The 11,899-nt window shown below is 39.8% G+C and overlaps 1 long non-coding RNA gene across 2 annotated transcripts; it reads left to right on the forward strand.

Annotated features, from left to right (window-relative positions):
• The first annotated feature begins 424 nt into the window (after positions 1-424).
• Positions 425-3,093, forward strand: LOC136182761 (uncharacterized). Of its 2 annotated transcripts, none has more exons than XR_010668799.1 (3): positions 425-551; positions 2,215-2,321; positions 2,441-3,093. It is a non-coding gene; the product is annotated as an uncharacterized lncRNA (long non-coding RNA). The 2 variants fall into 2 exon arrangements; XR_010668798.1 differs by having other exon boundaries at positions 2,215-2,347; positions 2,441-3,092.
• Positions 3,094-11,899: the final 8,806 nt, after the last annotated feature.

Raw genomic sequence — 11,899 nt, forward strand, 5'->3', positions numbered from 1 at the left:
TGGTAAATAAACAAAAATATTTAGACTATATTTTCAAAGTTGCTAACTGGAGATGCCTCAACTTTTCTCATCTTGTCCCTTTCTCTCCTAATCTAATATCCGACTGTTTTATTTTATTTTTTTATTTTAGCACCTCTTCCCTGCTTTATGTTCTGTAGTTAGCTGTTGACAAGTTGCTCGCAAGTGTTTTCACCTGTTTGGAGATTTTTAAACTGCTAGGTGTTATGTTAGCTTGTTGGGGAATCACCTGCATGTGTGTACCTACCACAAAGCTACTGAAAAATGTGGTTGAAACTGCCCCACACTGTAAATTACACACTGTTTTTTGTGTGTGTGTGTGTCATAGGTAGTTCCACTCTTAGCCAGAGGGGGTCACTGTGGTTCAAGACAGGCATGAAGGTGCGCAGGTAGGCAGGAAGTGTTACTTTTTGTGGAGGGGAAATAAGCTAATATTTACCTTCTTTTTGTGTTTTTTCAGTTTCATGCAGAAATTCAGTGCTGCGGTTTTCTGATTTATAGAATAAAAAAGTGGATTTTGACTTGCAACAACAGTAAGTAGGCTACTACTTTCTCTGTGGAATAGCCTATAATTAAGTTTTAAAAGGTTATTTATGTGTGGAGGAGGATTTTTGTAGAATAATGTTTGAAGATTGATGTATCAGAGCATGCCAGAGAATCAATGATTTAACGATTTCACCTCTGTGGACATTTTAAACATAAACTTAGAAAGTGTGTCTTTCTGTGTGTTCTCATTTTCTTGATTTCTCTTTTTCGGTTAATGTGCTTTTAGGGTTTTATTTACAATGTTCCCATGAGTTTATTTTTTTAAATCTTATTTTATAAAATGCTATAGGGTCTACTGTTTTTCTTTTAATTTCTGCTATTTTAGTTAATTGCGTGCCTTATTTTTTTGTATATGTTCTGTATAAAAAGTGGATTTGATACAGTAGGCTACATGCCCAGTATGCTGAGTTGTTGAAGAGTTGAGATGGCTGTCATTTAGACGTCAGTGCAGTGAATGCATTTGGCCACTGGATGGAGGAAGAGAACCAAACATGAGATTTGAACTGGCCTCGGGCAGAGAGATGTAATTTTGCGCTTGTTCCAGCAGGGGGCTCTGTTGCACTTGTACTGTAACCAGTATTTGTCAATCATGAGATTTCGATAACTCAAACTCAGAATAATAAAAAAAACATTTAGGATCATTATGTGACTTTCACAGTATATGTTTATAGTCATAATGTTAAATATTACAAACATGTAGGCCTACTTTTTATGTTTGAATCTGCATTTCAAATGACAACAATAACACTGTTTAATCCACAGATTTGAATTTTTCTCTCATGTTGTCTTTATTACACATTTTTGGCTGACACATGCTGATGACAAATTAAAAAAAAAAAAAAAAACCTTTGATTTGAAATTTTGATGCTTTCGGATAATTCAAAAAAATTAAGTTGGGTAAAATAAATCAAAAGAACGTGAAAAACATTATTAATAATTAACATCAAAAAACATTATAGAAAGAAACATAATTAACGTCTTATATACGATACAAAATCCAAACTTTGCAAACAAAAACAAAAACAAAAATAAAAACATCGTTTTCTATTTGTAGTAAATGAGGATTTTTGTACATTTATTTGACTTAGTTTTTCTAAATTATGTAAACAATTTATTCTTTCAAAATGTATATTTATATTTTCCAGGTGTGTGTGTGTGTGTGTGTGTCTGATGTTATTCATTAATTTGACAGAAGAATGCATTTACCGTATCCTGTCAGTGCACTGTAAATATTGCAGCTCCAGTCACTCATGCTACCTGAGGGTGTGATATACAGGCCTCGGCGTGATTAAGCAGCTAACAGACTGAGCAGCAGCGTTTCAGTAATGTGATGGAGGAAAAGCAGCATAAATCTGTCTGTGGTTCATTTCAACCAGCGAGCTGCCGTGTTTTCTCTCGGCACATAAACATTCGACATCACGGCGCTGTCTCACAGATGTAGCTGTTGTGCTTTTCTCCACCTTGTTACCTCGTCCTCCACTTAAACAGTTAGTTTGGTCTCCTCTCTCTGAGATGTGTGCAGTGCAGATAATTACAATTTCAGCAACGTTTGCCAGGTGATTACCTCATAATCCCCTATTTCATTTGATAAGTCACGCATTGATTTAACTCTGAGTTGGACCTAATGGAGTATCTTTTCCACCGCCACAGTGATTTGTATGCCGGGGCGAAAGGACAACGCTGGATTGGAGGCAGAAAAACAGCCACTCGCCTGTTCCTGCTCACTCAGACACTGGTGAAAGACGAGCAACAAGGAGGCAGGTTTAATCACAGCAACCTGGATGTGAGCAGTAAATCACTGCCATGCCTGATGCAGTAACATGTGCTGGTAGTCAGAATAGTCTCTGTTTCTCTTACATATTCTCTCCCCTCACAGGCTGGCAGAGAAGGAGAGAGAGGTGAAGGAGGGATGAGATGAGAGATAAGATGAGAGACCTGTTTGGTATGCACCTGTCTCTACGGATCAATAAAGGTAATTTGGGCTGATTCCTCCCTGTAGGCCTCTTAGCAGACAAGACGGGGAGAGGGGTCAGCCTCTGCTGAGCTGCGGGGAGCTGAAATAACTTAGAAACACACTCTGCAAATGACTGCCCCTGTTTGAGAATCTCTCATTCAGATGTTCCTCTGCGGTGTGATGCAAAGTTCTTACACCAACTGGACTGCAGGTACAAACACATGTGCTGTCCTGTGGCTTTGAATCCTGCACAAATTTGGAACTCTGTACATGTATGGAAGAAGTTACTTCATAAAAAACATATATAAACATTATGCATTTGGTGCCTTTTATACAAGGGGAGTAAGTTGAAGGGTGTAACATAAAGAACAGGAGAGTATAAGAAAAAAGGCTAAATACAACAAGTTTAAACGCTGTGTGTGTGTGTATTGGAGATCTGTCCATGCCAACCAATGGAAATCAAACAATTTAAAAATAAAACTGGAGCATCTTTGGCTTTATTCAATGTTTTTTCTGCTTGTAGTCACCGATCAGGCGTCCTTGTATTTCTATTCCTGTATTCTCCTCGCTGTTTACAGCAAAAGGAACATTCACCATGCCTGATGCCTGCTCATACATCACCTGGTGCACAAAAAAGCATAATGCAAGTACTCAAAAGCTCTTATATATATACATGTATCAAAAGGCAATCAAGCTAAGCCATGTATCCTACTTAAACCAAATAACAGCAAATAACTCTTTAAATTTGAGATGATCAACTAAAAAATGAAACTCAAATGAGAACAGCTCCAACATTCACTTAATTCTGAAAAGGGGCGAGGTAAACGTTACTCTTAGTTTTCATGTATTACATTTTGAGAAGCCGCTGTGTGAGCCGAGAGTTCATAGAGGGGTTAGGATACCGATGAAGGAGACATTTTTTTTTTTTCAAGTTGGCAGCAGGGCGTTCACATTCACAGGTCAGCCCTCGTTAATTATCGTGAACCGGGGGTGTCAGGTTGAATGAAAAATAACTTCAGCAACAAACACAGACACGTTGAAGAACCCTGATGCGAGACTGTGGCGTGGAATATTGGCTGTGATTTTTTTATGCTCGCTGTAAACCTTCCGAACATTTGTAGTTTTTCTTGTGCCCCCCCCCCCCCCCCACACACATTTTGTTTTTCTTCTCACATTCCCAATTCTAACCTCGGTCTTTCAGTCTCTCGGGGCTGCGGTGGGTCTCATCAGTCGGTGATAGGCATGGAGGATGCCGTCCGTCATGAGGGGTCACCAGTCTGAGAGGAATGCTCCGGGTAAGGGGGTGTAGGGGGTGTCCCAAGGGAGATGAAAACCACCAAGACTGAACCCCCACCTAGACCCAATCACTGCACAGCATGTTCTGCTTTAGTTGTGTGTTTTATTGGAGTACACAGGTGTGCACTACACCTGCATGTTACACACACATACTGCCATTTTCCTTTTCAATCATATTCTTGTTGCACACTCATCTGCTCATACTTACTTTTCCCCTCATTGCTTCTTACAAAAAGGTGTAATGTTGACTGCAGACGGTTCAAAATGCTTCAATAGTTTGTTGATTGCAGCAAAAACCAGGATGCGACAGGTTGGTGGTCCAGACTTTGGAATAGCGGGTTCCTTTGAGTTTTTGTGCAATGGAATTACGTGACCCATTGGTTGTTGTGCTCTACTTTTGAAGCCTCAACTTTGGCACTTTGCCAGTTGATATGATGGTTCTAGCAACTAGAGGCGAACATATTTTCAAGACAGTGTGGTTATGCATTACTGTTTCTTTCCTGGTTTGCCCTTAGAAGTGACTTAACAATCACAGGTATCCACACCCTGAACCGCTCCAAGCTTTATCCTCTATTGAACTCTATATGGCACCGTTAGGAAAGTGTATTCTGGGGTCATTAAACGACCATTAGAGGGACCATTTGTATCTAGTTTTATACAAACTGACTTCTTTCTGGAACTATTAGTGTTGGCCCCCTGCTGGCCTGTAGAAACATTGCAGGTTTAAGGCACTTGCTTGCTTTTGAAACCAGAGGCTTTGTCAACACAGTCTACATATTATTAACACGTTTGATAACAAATAGGCAACCAAGAACCCTAAACAAACATAACCTGCAGTCTTGACTAGGGCTCGACCGATATGGAATTTTTTGGGCCGATATACATTAAGACAAGAAAAAATCTGTACTGATAAATTGGCCGATATATTTCTTTGATCTTTGTTTGATGTTGCAGTTATGTAAACACTTGTGGAAAACATACACATACAATACAAGATGGTCACTCTACTGGAAAGTATGTGCATCACAGCTTGACCCTCTGGAGAGTGATAATGCTTGATGTATAACACACTTCGCTGGTGAAAGAGAACTGCCAGGATACTCAAATGAAATTATATTTGACTGTTGAATAAATCTAGTAAAATCGTTGTGTATCTGGAATGAAATTAGCCGATACTGATAGTCACTTGACATGCTAATATTGGCCGATATTATCGGCTGGCCGATTAATCGGTCGGCTCTAGTCTTGACAACTTTGTCCACATAGGTATCGAGTGGGATCCAGTTTGGTCTTTACTGAAATGCATTGGGAACAAATGTTTAAAGACCGTTTGAACAGAACAATGCTAAAAGCTGCGAAGCTAATGACGGTTTTAACATTCAGAAAACTTTTTTTTACATTCAAAAAATTACTAATGATTCCCGAAGTCTGTGACTGTGCATAAAACAATCCAATCAAAAGAGCAAATGGGTTCTGAAAGCTTGGGTTGCAAAAAATTCTGGCACAGTTATTGATGATAATCTGATTAAAAAACACATCGTATGTTTTCTCAGAAATTGAGTTTTTAAGCCAATGGGAGCTGGTGTCATTTTAAAAATCTACAATATCTTTGTATGACTTTCACTCAAAACGTTCAGATCCAAAATTTCTCTGTCGGTATGAATATCTTCTCCTCATTACCAAGCATGCAGTAATTTATGAATTAAATTAGCTTGCAGAGTGACTATGGAAAAAAATAAATATTTCGGGTTTTGTTAAACTGTCTTTGGAGAAGAAGAAAAGGATGAAACTGAATTTGTCATCTTACATCCTTGTCTTTGACTAAATCATTCTTTGGAGTAAGAAAGAGGGCTAAAACATCAAGTGTCTGACAAAAAAGTGTGATTAATAGTCTACTTTGGCTTCCCATATCCTGCTATCAAACTTCAATTATCTTCCAACATCATTAATTGTTTCTTGAGGCCGCACATATTGATAGTCCGACATGTGCAGAACTGTTTGAGGCCGACTTAGCTGACAAGTCATTTCCATTCTAGTAGCCTGACCTAATCACCATATCTTATTATCATTCACATGAAAACACTAATTACAAAGGCAGGGTGAACCTGATTTATGCTAATGGAAACGTGAATATGCGACGGATGCATTAATCTAGAGTATAGGACCCTGCGCTGGTGTTAACTGTGATTAGCATGTGATTACCATAGCATGGGTTCTATCTACTGGAAGCCCCGCGTCTGACGGGCTCGGGGAAAAAAAATCTCTCCACTCTCTGAGAGGGAATGAGGCTGTGACTCTTCACTGCACGGGGAAATAATGTTAATAATGGAAAATTAACAGTTTAGATTGTTTTCCTCTAAACAACAAATATCTAATTTAACAGCCCGTCTAGTGTAAGATTTTGTGTTTTAGTGTGTAGCAGCTTAAACATCAGGGCATTAGAGCTTTTTGTGAAAGGTTGTTCAGAGGATTAGAAAAGAGGAAAAACAGGAGTTTAAACCAAAACAAATATGTAAAACAGTTTCTTGAAAAATTACTGGAAAAAATCTAAGCACACGATGCTGGAAAAAAGGTTCTGTAGGTAGAACATGATGATTTCTTTGACGCGTTTCAGGATCCATCCTTCTTCAGGAAGTTACAGACACATGTTTGTTCCTCAATATAACAAAAATAAGAAAAACTTTTTTTTTATTGGCCGAGTAAAGAGATACTTTAAGCTGATGTTCCTCACAGCACGGTTTGGCTCCACACACTTGGAACTGATTGTGGTACTTTCTGCACTTTGTACATTCTTGTGGCCTGTAGTCCATAGTCAAGGTGAAACAAACAAGGGCAGGAACTTAACTTTGCATAATATGCTATAATGTAGGCTAAATGTGAAAAATATGTAAATAACATGTGGAAAACTTGCTCTTCCCTTTGCAAAGAAACCACCAAATTGTGGGCAGGGTTCTACAGGCTGTCTCCTGTCGTACAGTCATGCAAGTAGCTATTCTCTCTCGCCAATAAGTGGTCTGAAGAGTACCTGAGCGCATTTGGAACCCTGGTCAAATAAAAACATCTACCACGTGATATCTAAAAAAAAATTTCAATAAGTAAAAGCCTAGTGAAAGACGGTAGGTATTAGGCAGATACTGAATATTTAAGATTTCTACCCAATGCAATTTGGGTTCACAGAACCTTGTTTATTGTGCTAAAATCAATGGAAATTACTTTTACCGAAGAGAACGGCAGCAAGAGTGTCCGAGCTCCAATTACTCCAGGTAAATGTAGGATGTCCTTAATAATTATCGCAGGGACTTTATCTTTAGTGTAAAGTAGTTCCAGCAAAGTCAGGAATCTTATGTCTAAAGCTCCTCACATACAATCAAAACGTAATGCGTTATCAGGTACCATAAGAGATTATATAAAAGATTTTGTTTCTGTGTTTTTGGGGGGTAAGCTGACCCTTTAAATGACGAGGTCATTACTGTTTTACAATAATGTAAAAGTCTGTCTTTCCTGCCCCCATGAATTGCTGTCAGCCAGGTCACCTTACATGTTTAAAGCATTCTAAGAAGTTTCCCAATAAAAGCTCCGTTTAGTAATTTTTTAAATAACATTGCCAAAAGAACAGGAAATAGTGCAATTATTAAGGAATACTTATATTAGTGGGTTAATCCAGTAAAAATGTATTGCTACCCATGTAATATTTTTTGATTAATTCATAATTTCCTGTTGTGTCATGGGATCTTTTGACATCAGGATGAATACAAAATGTCACCAGACATGTCCTCTCACTTTGAAATACAGCTGAGTTGAATGGTCACTAAATGCAAAGTAAGCCGAATGAAACCAGATTTGCCAGATGTGTTGAACGCCACACTTCCTTTTGCCCAGTGCAGGTGTCTCCCAGTGGCAGTCCCCTGCACCATCTGTTCCTCCTGCTGACCAGCTCCACGCAGCTTCCATCAGACAGGAGGATGCGTTTGTTTAGGGAGACACGAGAGCACAAAGAGAGGGGGCCCATCCTTCTATCCCATCTTTGATCCCTCCATTGAGAAGACCCAGGCGTGGCCCTCTCTGTCTCTCTCTCTCTCTCTCTTAGCATCCCCCCGGCTTGTGCCTGCCTGGATGGCTGAATCTGGGGGCTTTGGCGACACGGCACTCCAACAGAATGAGCCTATTGACAAGGCGACAGATTGGCTTTGAGTGTACGTGATGGTTATCCCCCACTTCTCCCAACTGGTCTCCCCACTCTGTCTCTCACTCAACCAACCAAAGACAATCCCTCAATCTCCATCTTTTTAATCAAATCGCCAGTTTGTAGTGGATTTAAGAGAGTGGCGGCAGCCATTGTTGCCTAATCTGTATCAGACAGAAGAGGTGATGTTGAGTGTGGTCCTTTTCTTAGTCAGGATTAGGCTTGGTTAGCCCTCTTTTGGTAACATGTTTGGCTTTAGTTGGAGCTTGCCAGGGACAGAAAAAAACTCTCAGACAAGCTCTAAAGCAGCCAACAAGTTGAATTGAAGTGTGCCATAGTTAGAGGGGTTCTGAAACCGAAACCAGTGTCTGAAACACCTGGATACCACCTAAAATATAGGACTTGTTACCAGCAGGTATGTCAGTCAGCACTCCTGTCCAATACAGTAATTTATTAACCCCGATAAAATCTCTCTCCACATCACACAGACCCAGTTACAAGACTGATAAAATGCTGAATAGCGCAGCTTCAGGATTTAACTCAGCAGACAGGATTGTCCATAGGGTCTGCAAGCCTGGCTCTTGTTTAAGTTAGCTTGGATTGTTAGCAGGTGCACAACTTCTTTTGATGTTAGCATTCCTGTACTGTTCAATTTCCAGCAGGATTTACCACAGCTGGATTATCGGCAGAGGACTTCAAAAGAAATATACCTGGTACTTTAAAGTGGTTAAAGCACAGAATGAAGCAGCTCCATGTTAAAGTCCACTCTGAAGCAGACATAAGTTATGGTGTAAGACGTATGTTTTTTATTCCTAGATCTGTTATCCTTCTTATCCTCCTATGTCTGACTCTCAAACTAAATGACAGAATTAGTTATTGCATTAAATCCTGAGCCAGGCAATAGATGAATGACAACCACAGTTTAGCATTTGCATTTCATTGGTACCGTACTTCACATATTCAGGTATCGATATCAGAGTTGTAAAGCGAAAAAGTGTTATTGGAACACCTCTTTTTAAGAATTAGCTCAGCGGAGATAGAACAACTCAATTACGGCTTCTCAACCGTCCAGCAGGTTTAATAAAAGTGTGTGAGAGAGCATCTGTGTGTGTGAGAAGTTTGTACGAGGGTAGATTCATCATTAGCCAGGCAGAGGGTCATCTGGCTTTAATAGGTGTACTCAGGTGTTGGTTCTGATGTCTGCAGCAATGGTGTTGTTTGCTGTTGGGAATCAGATCTTGGCTCTCCCCCTTCCCCCTCTGCCCTCCCTGTGCCCCGCTCAGGTCCCTCTGCACCCCGGCTAATACCAGGCTCATTACAGCAGCTATCGATCGGCCCTCGCTTCACACCAAAGGGCAAAGAAGTCCTCTCCTTCCTCTCTCTCCTTTGTCATTCTTGTCCCCCTCTTATACCCTTTTATAATCTGCCCTTTCTTCTTCACTGACATTCTACATACTGCCATTTCCTTTCTGGTAATTATGTTTCTGTTCAAAGAGATGGACATTTCATGAAAGTGAGAGTGCATGCACATAAGCCCCAGCACAGACAGAACTGGATCTCTTTGAGGAAGTATCTGCTTGGAAATAGCTAGAAATACACATTTCTGTCTTTTTTGCTGTGATGTATACATAGACTGTATATACAAATGGACAATGTGCCCCAACTTCTTCCCATTGGACAAAGATGAAGCCAAAATATCCCAGTGACGGGAACTGACATATTGCAAATTTGCATCCAGAGTCTGCACAGCAGGGATCAGCTGGAAGAGCCACTGCAGTGACGTCACACTGCGTCCTCTACCTAGAACACCATTTAACTCACGGATTTACCCAGTTCGGTAAAATCCACAGCAGGAAAGATTCCTTTGTCGGTTCAAAGCAGACACTCACAGTAAATGAGGTTAAGTTCATTTTTTTTATTACTGTTCGTTATGTTTCCTCCCTACTTTCTGCTCTACTCTGCGTATATGTTGCACACAGCGGTGCAGGAGCTGCATTCATCAACAGAGCGGTCAATCAAGGATTTTTATACCTTTTTTATAGCATGATTAAATGGAAACTTCAACAAATAATTGTGATAATAACTATCATTACAAACCTGGGTTTAAGATTTTTTTTGTTTTTAAATGTACGTTCATTTTCGTTTTAAAATCTGTTAACATGAAAGAGGAGGGGTCTGTGACCTGTACTGCAGCCAGTCAGTAGGGGGAGCTCCAAATCTTTGGGCTTCACTTGAGGTTAGGTATATCGCTGTCCACTCTTTATACAGTCTATAGTTGTCAACTGCAGACCCTCACTATACCTCCACCTGTCACTCAACCAATCCTTCTGTCTCCAAGCCTTCATGCTTCTTTCCCTCATTTCTCCCCTTTCTCTCAGAAAGAGATTAGGTGCTGTGTAAAAGAACACCCAATTTATTATCCAAATCTCTGTAGAAGTATGCAGCCTTGTGTGGGCTGAAGTGTAAACACAGAGAAGGGGCTTTAAAGGAAAGCCAGGTCTTAAATTACAACATTTTCTATGAAGTGCCCATGGATAAAATTAAATAGCAGGTTTACTTACATGCACACAGATGTAAATGCATTGCATTACACAGAGGCTGTAGGGGTTGAAACAGAGTTAATAGGAATGTCTGGATACATTGATATTAATAATTTAAAGATATTCTGAGATGTATAGTCTATAGACAAAATGAATTATTACAGAAATACAGCCCTAAACACATGGAAAAGACAACATCTTAATGCATAGTTAGTGCCTTTATTACATTTAAAAACTCAGTTACATCCAAATGTTTCCAACAATGTTAAATATTGCGTAAGGTAACCGGGAGCTTTATTTGGTTGCCTGTCCTGCAGAGGAACATGATATGTCTTCAGTTGGCAAAATGCCTACATAAATAAAACTTAAGTACGTTACCTCGTCCAACAACATATTTATTTTCTGCGTAGATAAGGTCAGTTAGTTTTCCATGCACAATGTTAAACAATTAAGACAAAATGTCCCATAATCAGCTAAAGCAGCTGAACTTGATCAAGCTACAACTTTTGTCATAGTTTTGATTGAGTGAACCCTTATGGCAGGAATAATCTACCTTGAAATGATGCTGTGTCAAAATTTCATGATGACCATGTGTCTTAAAATATTTCTTACTACTACTCCGTATATTGCTTCAAATATTTTAAATCAATTTAGAAAATTTGTCATGTTTAAATGGAAACGTCTTTGTAACGAAATTAAACTAAAAATTATATAATCAACATTTCCAGGCTCAATAATAGATTTCTAAAACAAATTTAAAAAATCTTCATAAAAGCATAAATTCAGTCTTTGAAAGCACAAAGTGTGTTTGCAACATGCAGGAAAGAACCTCCCTCTCTATTGACAGAATTTATTACCATTTTTTCAGCTACAGTAACTCAGCATGGGGTTTTCTGTCCTCTGACCTCACAGCTCGCAGGCTGCATCGCCTCTTTAACCATAATTGCTTGCATACCATATTACACCACACTTCTTGACTTTGCATTTGCATCCTCTGGCATAAATCTGCATTTATCCCTCAGTGACTTCACCCGCAGAGTCTTACAGTAGGCTTTTATAATAAAGGGCTGTTCAGTGCAGCATTACAGAGGTGATGCTGGGGCTCCTGTTGTTACCCAGGTTGGCTACCTCTGACCCCCCGCTACCTCTATGTCTTTGTTTCACGGCTGACAGAAGGAGTGCCAGAGCTCCTCCAGCTCGGGTGATTTATGACCAGCAGCTGCTTCTGCAGCCCATGACCCACACAGCTGGGTGTCAGATGTGGTCTCCCTGTAAGTAGAAACTTATCTGGCAACCCAACATCAGTCGAGCGCTGGACACAGAATGAGAGGGGGCAGAAGAAAAGAGGAGAGAAGACAAAGT

This window comes from Labrus bergylta, chromosome 15 (assembly GCF_963930695.1).
Source record: "Labrus bergylta chromosome 15, fLabBer1.1, whole genome shotgun sequence".
Taxonomy (NCBI): domain Eukaryota; kingdom Metazoa; phylum Chordata; class Actinopteri; order Labriformes; family Labridae; genus Labrus; species Labrus bergylta.